The following is a 10235-nucleotide window of genomic DNA, read 5'->3' on the forward strand; positions in this document are numbered from 1 at the left end:
AAGCGTAAGTAGCCTAGAGAGACCCACTCTCCAAACAAAATGGCGGACACAGGTCTGAACACACAGGTGTCTCCCTGGTGCGGGTCAGGTCCTAGCTTCAATCCCTTGGACAGAGGGGAAAGTCTAGTTGTTGCCCAGCTGAAAATTCTTTTCAAAGTCAAAACTGGACAATTAAGCATTTTAACATGAAGTTTTTAGAAGTTCGAAGTAGATGACACTTTCTAACGTCAATCCTCTAGCCCAGAGTGAAAGTCCTCGGTGCTTACATCTTAAAGAAAAGTTAGACAGAAATTGTTACAACGGCACTGTCTCAGCCTAGTAATGAATGACACCAATAGGTATCTATATAAACACTATCTTAGAAACTGCTTGCTTGCTACTTTGGGGGGCACCTTGTGCACCGCAAGTGCCCTGTCACTGCGTTGCTCTCGCAGCTAACTGTGGTGTGCATGAGCGTGGTGCATGCACACATGTGCTAAATCAACTTCTGAGAAGGTGCCCTGGCTTACTATTCTTTTACTATTTTTTAGATTTTTTTGTGTGTGTGTGTGTATGAGTGGTTTTGCCGGAATGTGAATATGTGCACCACATGTGTGCCTGGTGCCTGCAGAGACAGAAGAGGGTGTCAGATCCCCTGAAACTGAGCCACCATGTGGGTGCCAGGAGTTAAACCCCGGTCCTCTGCAAGAGCATCAAATGCTCTTACCCTGGGACCTCTCTCCAGATTTTATACTCTTTGGGTTACTTGTATTCTACACTCTACTGTGTAATTATAAATGAAAACAATCCAGGAGAAAAATTTAAACTTTTAGAGACTGAGAATTATAGGGAAAAAAATCCAACTTATATTTCAATTTCTGTATCTAAGAAATATGAATGACTGATAAAATAATTTCAAGGTTAAAACATTTTTTTGCATGACTGAAGTTCTATGAAGGAAGTAGAATGAATCACAAATCCAAAGAGAAAGCGTCCTTGCAGGTGGCAGGTGTTTTTAGGGAGTGAGTCTATCATACTAAGATCATCAGATCTCTTGCTTTCTGAAATGGAAATTGACATATATCAGGTGAGCAAATCCCAGCTGTGGCCACAATGGCCATGGCCTTCCCTATGGAGGAATACCTAGCATGGCCTGGACTTGTGGTCGGTAACCTATTCTACTGGCACTGAGCCACCATAGTGATGAGGAAGCAGACAACCTGGCTGTCTCCGCACACAGCATCATCTCCTTCTCTCCGGAGAATGCAGCTCCCTTTCGTCCCAGCAGCACTGCAGATTCCATTCTCCCTGTTTCAGAATGCGGGTGGACCAGCCATTGCAATGGGGGCAGATCACACAGTGAAGAAAGGACTAGAGTGAGCCTACGCCTGTGGACTGGGGCTGGGTTAGAGAAGGGGTACCTTAGCTAGGAGCTGGAGCCACCCTCACTGCAGCCTGACACAAGCTAGGAGCCTCAGCGCAAAAGGAGGAGTAGAAAGCAGAGTGTGGAAAGCCTGGAGGTGAGAAAGTGGCTCCTAGGAACTTAGACAATGATGGGCAAGGGAGGGAGATGTAACTGCAATCAGAGGGAGGACTGGGAGCAGGGAAGGTACCAGCTGTAGCCACCAAGGGCACATTCTAGATAGCCAGAGTTTCCCTTCTCTCCAGTGCGGGTAAGAACCTGGTCTCAGAATCTGCCTTGTAAGGGTTTCTCAAGGTGCCTTAACCCTAAAATAGAAGCCATGATGTGATGGGAGGGCGGGGGGACAGCATGAACGTCAGACTGTAGAAGACACGGATTGGGGTGCTTCTCCTTAGAAGATGCTTGACTTTGGGTACATCACTTAGCCTCAACTTTCCAATATGAAAAATGGGGATGTGGCAATTGTGACGGCATGCATGTCCTGCAAAGGCTCCAGCCAGAGGAAACCCCAGCAGTGAAGAGGGAAGTGAACATGAAGTCCCGTCCTAGCTGAGGGATTGCCGGTAACTGACAGCTGCTGGGAGAAGCAGAGCTTGTTTTTGGTAAAGGCGTGTCCCCTGTTGGACTGATTACACTGCAACATCTGGGCAGCACAAATTGGACTTGATGGGTTAAAAAAAAAAAAAAAGATAAAACGTTGGGTGGGCAGGGAAGTGGGGTGGATCTAGGAGGAGCTGGGGGAGGGGGTATGATCAAACCACAATGTATGAAATTCTCGATTAATAACATTATTTTAAAAGAATTGTAGCATGACTGGATTATAAAATGTAGCTATACTAACCTGTCAGGGGCCAGCGGGCAGTGCTCTGTAACACACATAGGCAGACAGGCACGCTGGCCCCACCATCCACACACGGGCACCCTGGGCCCACCAACCACACACAGGCCTGCTGGACCCACCACCCACACACGGCACACTGGACCCACATCCACACACGGGCACACTGGCCCCACCAACCACACACAGGCACAGTGGTCCCACCATCCACACACGGGCACACTCGACCCACCATCTACATCCTTCAGAAATACAAGTCCATAGCAACCATCCAATAAGACTAATTTTATTAAAAAGAACCTGATACTCAGAATATTTACTAACTTCTTTTAAGGTCCCAAAACTAGTAAGCGACAGGATAGGGACTGACCTACGTTTTCTGCCTTATACGTATTTACATACCATGTCATTCCTCGCACTTGATCCTGTGTGTTGACATCCAACATGTCAGTTTTGCTACAGTGATTCCCTCTAGTCTTCTCATTATGGTGGAATTTGCTTCTGAGCTAGAAGCAATCCATACTGCAGAGTCTCAGTGGGAAGAGAAATTCCTATCAGAACACAGCAGGCTTAGGATCAGGCTGTGGGGATAGAGAAACCACTGGTGTGCCCGAGGGAATGGCTACGAAGGGCCCACAGCAGTCTCAACTCATTGCAGCCTTCAGGAGCATAGGGCTGAATCTTGGCAGGGTCAACACACGAGCTTAACCTTTTAAGACAGATAAATTGAGTTCTTGGAATGCCCCTGTTTAGTGGACTCATAGGGGTCTTCCAGATGAGCCCCTTGCTAAGTGAAGGTCTGCTTTGCATCAATTTTACACAGTCTCAAGATAATCTCTGGCTGGGTCTCCACAAGGCCAAAGCCAGCTGTGGAAAGTTCAGTGCATCAGCTCTTAATCTGCAAGGGAGAATTGCTTGTGTTGCTCATAGCAACGTTACTTATCATAGCAGAGTTTGGAAACTGCCTATTCCTCCAAAAATCGAGAGGTATTTAAATAAGTTCTGATCCATTTGTAGGAGGCAGGAAGGAAAAGGGTACCGTCAGTGGCTACTATTGCTTTCTTAGGATCCAAGCATCTTACCCAGGCATGGCTTTTATACCTGTAGTTCTAGCACTCTAGAAGCTGATACGGGAGAATCATAAGTTCAAGGCCAGCCTGAACCATGTAGGGAGATCAGTGTCAATCTATTAACATGAAATTTAAAGAGCTAGGGATGTAGTTAATGGTAGAGCACACACACTGCGTGCAGGAGGCCCTGTTCATGGTCCAGTACAGAAACTAGAGTAAAGGAAGGAAGAACCAAAGACCCTCCAACTGGCTACTTCTTTAAAGCAACTGACAACGCACAATTGTGCCACAGCACTGATACAAGCTCAGGAGGCTGCTTTGGGGACACTATAGTGTTTCTGTTTACTAGACACCTTCACAGGTAGCCCACCTTGTATTTTTCTAACCATGACTGCTACAAATACCTTCTTTTCCAGTGGAATTTATGAGAACGGGGTGTAATTCATGCTAGACGTGGGTGTTAAATCCTTTGTGGCGCTGAAAGATATGAAACTCTTGGCAAAATAAAAGTTCAGATGCCATATCTGTTAAATATATGTCCCGATTAATTATTTAAGGTCATTTTTTTTTCTGCCATGTGGAAACTTTCCCTAGCCTAACAACTTTTCGAGGTCCAATTCTGACACTGTAACAGCAGCAACCAATACTTCAGAGCCTGCGAGCAAGAATTCTCTAGTAATAAGTTTTACCAGCGATGAGGGGAAGCTGGGGCGGTCCGGCATTTCTTGTGCAGACGTAAAATGGGCCAGTCACTTCGGAAAATAGTTTGACAGTTCCTCAAACATTAAATACAGAGTCACGACGTGACCCAAAATTCTCCTCCCTGACACCTAAAAACTAAAAGCCTAAATTCATATAAAAAAACTTGTACATGTGTGCTAACTGCGGCAGCGTTGCTCCCATTAGCCCCTCAAAAAGGAAACAACCCAAGTTCCTATCAGCTGGTGAACAGACAAACAAAGCAGGTCATAGCTATAGAAGGGAACACTATTCAGCCATAAAAATGAGGTGGCCAAACGTGTACTACAAGGTGGATGAGATCTGAGAACACTCTGTGAAAAGACGGAGGCCCCCCGATACAAAATCTACATTAAAGAGACAGAGAATTGGTGATTGTCTAAGCTGGGCATTTGGGAGAAATGGAAATGGAATTTCCCTTTGGGGCGATGCAAATGCTCTCAACTGGATTGTGGCAATGGTTACACCGCTCAGCTATGAGAAAACTGTCAAATTATACTTTATGTGGGTAGATTGTATGGTATGTGAATTATATCTCAATCAAACTGTTGAAAAGAAACTCAAAGACAAGTGTGCTCTTTGACTAAACTCAGGGTCACACACAGTGGGGAGGTGGAGGGCTTGCTTCTCTAAATTTGGAAGGACTGAGGTCCCTGAAAGTTGAGTTTTCAAATTTATAAAATGTGTCTGGAGCCGTCAACAAGCATGGTGTCCCCAACCGAGAAGAGGAGAAGAGCGGTACACTGGGTTACAGGGTTGATACGCTGAAACAAGGCCATCCACCGTGTCCCGCTCTGGACCTGCGTAGAAAAGATCATTTCTACCATCACAAAAGCCAGTGGCAACCCATAATCTTCACAGTGTTCAGCGCTCCCAGCTCTGCCCTCGCCTTAACCAATTGATCCTAATCTGTTTGTCAGAGGCAAAGCGATCCTGACATATCTTTCTCTTGAGCCAGGAGGACATTCCCACATCATAATCACATCCTTATAGAAATTGGAAACGCATGTTCAAGCCGTGGTGGTCCTGCATAAGTCTAAACCCGGATAGTGTTTCTCGACTCCCCGTCATCATCCGTTTTGTACCAAGGAACAATCAGAGTTTCGCCAGCCTATACGATGACCGATAGCTTTTTCATAAAAGAATATTTTACAAATTATTGAAACGCAGCCCATTTCTACCTGATAAATGACTGGACCTGTGCACTTTGACCTCTCGTTGGCCTTTGTTGCTTGCGACCTTGCTCAAATGATTAATGTCCTTTTAACAAGTGCAAGCCACGGAAGGCTGCCTGCACTCACTGCGTGCAGAGTCCTTGTTTGGGACAAAGGGAAGTTGTTCAATCATAGAACTGCTGATAAATGTGCAGAGGCGGTCAGATCATTTTTATGTATTTTTATATGCAGAGATGGTCAGATCATTTATATATTTTTGGATACTCTACTAAAAGGCAGGAGCTTGCAGATTATGTATTTTTATACCTACCATGCCCCTTTTATTTATTAATACAGGGTCTCACTGTGTAACTTGGGCTGGCTTGGAGCTCACAGAGATCTGCCTGCCTCTACCTTCCAAGTGCCAGGAGTAAGCCTGTGTACTACTTCACCATGTTCAGATACACTGCTTCCGTTTTTTTTAAGTTTTAAAGAGCCTCCTTTGTTTGAGGAGTCTTATCTGCCTGCTTTTATATTTTATTTTGGGGTTTTGAGGAGATTGTTTTGTTCATTTGTTTACTTGGTTGGGAGGCTTCAGTTTTGGTGGTGGGGGGGCGGTTGAAACTGCAGTCAAGTTACATAGTATAAGCTGGCCTCAATAATCCTCCTACCTCAAGCCTCTAAAGTGGCTGGTTACAGGCATGCTCCACCATGCTTGGCTAGGTTGTTTTGTTAGTTTTTTTTTTTTCAATTATTACTTCCGAAAAAGAGCGTGAACAATATGCTGACACAGCTCTGTCATTCCTAAGTCCAAAGTGATAAAAAATTATGATTTCTTTATCGCACGAGTATTGCTTCATCAGTGTTTTGTGGCCTTGGTACCACTTAGCTCTCTTCATCCAGGCTGATTAATTATATCATTATTAAGCTTTGTGAAGTCTTAATATCATGGCCCCACTGCTAAAATCAAAACCTACAGGCTGAGGATGCAGCTAGTGGTGGAGAGGGCCCAGTCTGCAGGGTCCTGGCTTCATTCCCCTGCCAAAAGAACCAAAATAAACAAATAGAATGAACGGAACACAACAACCCACAATGGTAACAACAAACAAAAAACTTAAATATCAAAGTTCTGGGCTTACCAGCAATCAAGAGATTCTCCAGGCACTAGATGAAAAACAGACTAGCTCTTCCTTAACACCGATGGCTCTAGAAATGGTGAAATGGACCAGGTTTTTTCTGGGTGGCTTATACTAGATTTGGAAGCAAAAGTCAGAAGAAAAAATAAAAGCAGGAGAGAGAGAGAGAGAGAAAGAGAGAGAGAGAGAAAGAGAGAACTATGAGCCATTTTCTTGGCTTACAAAATGTTTTACGAGTCCAATGTCCCCTGAAAAGGTTCATAGAAAATAAATTAAAAGTCTTCAGCAATTTGCTTGGTAGCCATTGCTACTCCCGGGCAGTAAGAGGATATTTGCAATTCTTAAATCAAATGTGTTTGATAGAATTCAGTCTCATGGCTTTGTAAAGAAAGGTCCTCATTAGAGGCGGGGAGGGGGGGGGAGGGAAAAGAGGCTGGGGAGGGAGCATAACTTTGTTTCAAAGACCTCACCTGCCATGAAATCGCCAGGTCACTACATCAACACCACAAACAAGGCACTTCCCACCTCTTCCAAGTCCCACAGCACTGCGGAGGTTGTTTTCCCTGGCAATTTACGTAAAGCTATCATTAGAGTGAGGGTTTTCCTTTCCTTAATGGCTCTAAGGTTAAAGTTGAAAATACCAACTTGATGCAGTGCCGAGATGTGGCCGCATTGAACGTTACTTCCACGTTTTCCAGTAAATCATTTCATTATCCATAATAATCTCCCCTGACTTTACAAAGAATTGCTTTGCTCAACTTAAGGGAAGTCGGATTTAATTCGCTATCTACATCTGCATTCTCCTTTTCTTTTTATAGATTTTTTTTAAAAAACAAGTTATCAGTAGAATCTTCCTTCACTCAAACATAAGTGAAAGTTTTATCTATCTCGAGATATCACTAAAATAATTTATTGCTAGGGAAACAAAACCTTTTGTCTGAAAGTATATTTCTTCCCGACAGCTGTGGTATTTCAGAGAAAGCACCAAAGCCATGATAGTCTGGACTGCAATCAACCGTTCTTAATAGGAAACTTTACAGACTTTTAATAAGATATCCTCCAATAATTTATGGGCCGAGGTTTTGAAGTGAAGAGGCATTGTTTGGCAATATGTTCTTCCTCTAATCTCGGGAAATTTAAATAAAAGTGCACTCATTTCCTCTGAACTCAGCAGTTCTTCTGGTTTAAAAAAAAAAAAAAGATTAAGAAAAACACCTGCTACACCAGTCTGAAAATATGTCTTCCATGCTTCAAGCAAAAATTGTGCTAAGCCAAACAAACAAACAAACACCTTGATGCTGGAGTTTTCCTGCGGACTTTCAGCTTTCTGCTAAAGATTCGGGGAGATGGCTCAGTCCACAAAGGGCTTGCACACAAGCATGAGGTTCTGAGTTCAGGTCCCCAGCCCCTGTGTAAAAAGCTGGGAATGGTAGTGTGTGTTTGTGATCTTCGCTCTGGGAAGACGAGACAGGAGGGTCCCAGAAGCTTGATGGCCAGACACTCTAGCCAAATCTGTGAGGCCCAGGCAACACAGTGAGAGGCCCTGTCTCAGGAAAGAAGGTGGAGACTGAGGAAGGCAATTGACATTAACCTCTGACCTCCACATGTGTGCGCACCACACCCCTCCCAAAGAGAATTCTTCCAAAGAATCCACAGGGTAATACTGTTTAAGCATGATCAGAAAAGTCTTGCCTTGTTTACAAAATATATAGCCTAGTCCCGGAGACTCTCACTGTCTTAGTTCAGTGGGTCTTAATCTGTCCCATAGAAACATCTTTATCTCCCACTCCCATTTTTTTCTGGATATTAATTTAATACTTAATTCTCCCCATTACAGCAACTCCATCCCTCTCCTTGTTTTTACCACCACTCTGCTGTGAGCTTTCTTTTGCTCTTAGTTTATAATGTCTTTCCCTTTTCAAGATGGAACTTGAACGCTTCCTTACCTGTATCTACCACATGGATAGTTTCATCTTCTCAGGCTGCACCAATCCCCTCCCACGTGGGGCAGCAGATGGCATTGTCCGTGCTTTCTTCTCGTGTTTTAATGACCCAGTGTTTGGACTCCCTGGTTCTGTCTTAGGGGGTCTCCTGTGGGGACATAAATTCTGCATCTCTAGAATGTTCCAGTGTAAAGTCAAGGGCTGCTGGCCCTGCCACCACACAGTGAATGGCATGGTATTTAGGTTCCTTCCCACTTCAGATGTCTTATCCTGGGGTTCCAATTAATGTTCCTAAATCCCTGGGCGGCTCCGGAGTCCGGCACCCAAGCAGCAGCGGGTTCCCAACAGCAAGCGGGCGCATGTAAACAGGTGGCGGGTAAAAGGCACATAGACACATAAAATAGGCATAAAACTAAACATTTATTAAAGGAGAGAGAGAGAGAGAGAGAGAGAGAGAGAGAGAGAGAGAGAGAGAGAGAGAGAGAGAGAGAGAGGTGTGCACACACCAGAGGGGACAGTAAGGGAGTTTCAAGATGGCGAGGAGAGGTCAGAAGTAGCAGGGAGTGGGCGTGGCTTGCCCCTTAAAGGGACCAGAAGAATAACACCAATGACCCGTAGAGAGTCTAAAAATGCCCTGGGTTGGCAAGCACTCACTGTTGACCCTTCTTCAGGAAATGCAAGCAGAAACAGGACTGGGTTAGGGGAGCCATCTTAAATGAGTAAGCAGGAAAGGTACTTTATCTTTGTGTTGTTCCGAGAAAAGGTTGTCTTGCTCATTTTCCTGCCAGCTCTTTCTCTTCCTTTGCTCCTGGTAGTCTTGACTCCTTTCCTCCACATACATTCAGATGGGCAGCCTCTGTACTCACAGAAATTTTCCTTTCATTCAGCAACCATCATTCAGAAGTTTACAGGTCTGTAATGTTAGGAAGGAAAGGGGGATGCCCAATTATACCTCTGATGGATGTCAAAGCATAGCTGTGTTCTCTAAGAAAGTAAGAAATGAGAACTTCATCTCACCTGTTCCCGAGATACCCAGGGTCTTAACCACCATCGAGGAGACTTGGTTCTCTAGTACCTGATTTTTCCTGCATCGTCCGTGCTGTATCTGTAGCTAGAAATGATTCTTCTGAAGCCTTCGGCCAAGATATGAATTAAGATTTCCTCCAAGTTTTAAAAAATAATCCATTAGCTCAAAACCCAGGGATGTGGTGTGGGCAATGTTTCATGGCTTTTTCTCATCTGGATTAAAGGTATACTAACTTAGAAAGATGGAAAATGGAGTCTCCCCTTTTCTCATATCTCCGTTTCCATTTTCTGCATTCTTCAAGTGAACAGATCAAAGATAATGACCTCAGTTTCCTATTTAACTTTGTAGATGAACATCCAATTTAATAAAAGACTTCAAGAACATTTGTTCGCTGGGTACATGTGAGTGGAAGGAATTTCCAAGACATTACTTTTTTGTAAAATTTCCAAATCCATTTGCATAAGCCTTGGGTCAGATTGCTTGAGTCATTCAGAGATCAAAACAACCAATGCCTGACCACTCAACGGCCTTAGCAACAACAGGCAAAGCAAACAAACAAAAGGGCAGAGAAGAGGGAAGGAGAGCAAGCTACATTCTGCACCATGAGGGATAAAGGGGAGCTGCTTGGCCACTGTCACCAGTGCAAGGGATTGATGTTATGGCCGATGACACATGCATGACCTTAGTTCAGAAGCTGCTGCTGTTGCAAGCAATCTTAAAAGTGGCTTGAAAAAATAGCCCTCTTCATTGTATCACACAACTTTGTATGCCGGGATTTTGACAGACCCAAAAACTCCTCTGTGTAATACTAACAGAGGCCACCTGGGGGATGAGCTCATTGCTAAGACGTAAGATGGCCTTGTGGCCTGGTCTGGTCATTTGACAGGATGGCTGTAGTATCAGTTTGGCTGGGAAGGACTGAACTGC

General features: G+C 44.3%; 1 long non-coding RNA gene across 1 annotated transcript; it reads right to left on the minus strand.

The window, feature by feature from the left end:
- Nucleotides 1-6130: 6130 nt before the first annotated feature.
- On the minus strand, nucleotides 6131-9784 carry LOC126504590 (uncharacterized). Its single transcript, XR_007592656.1, has 3 exons — nucleotides 8285-9784; nucleotides 6809-6901; nucleotides 6131-6452 (listed from the first exon to the last, which is right to left on the minus strand). It is a non-coding gene; the product is annotated as an uncharacterized lncRNA (long non-coding RNA).
- Nucleotides 9785-10235: the final 451 nt, after the last annotated feature.

The sequence above is a fragment of the Alexandromys fortis genome, unplaced genomic scaffold (genome assembly GCF_014885135.2).
Source record: "Alexandromys fortis isolate MF-2015 unplaced genomic scaffold, M_Fortis_MF-2015_v1.1 scaffold_12, whole genome shotgun sequence".
In the NCBI taxonomy this organism is placed as follows: domain Eukaryota; kingdom Metazoa; phylum Chordata; class Mammalia; order Rodentia; family Cricetidae; genus Alexandromys; species Alexandromys fortis.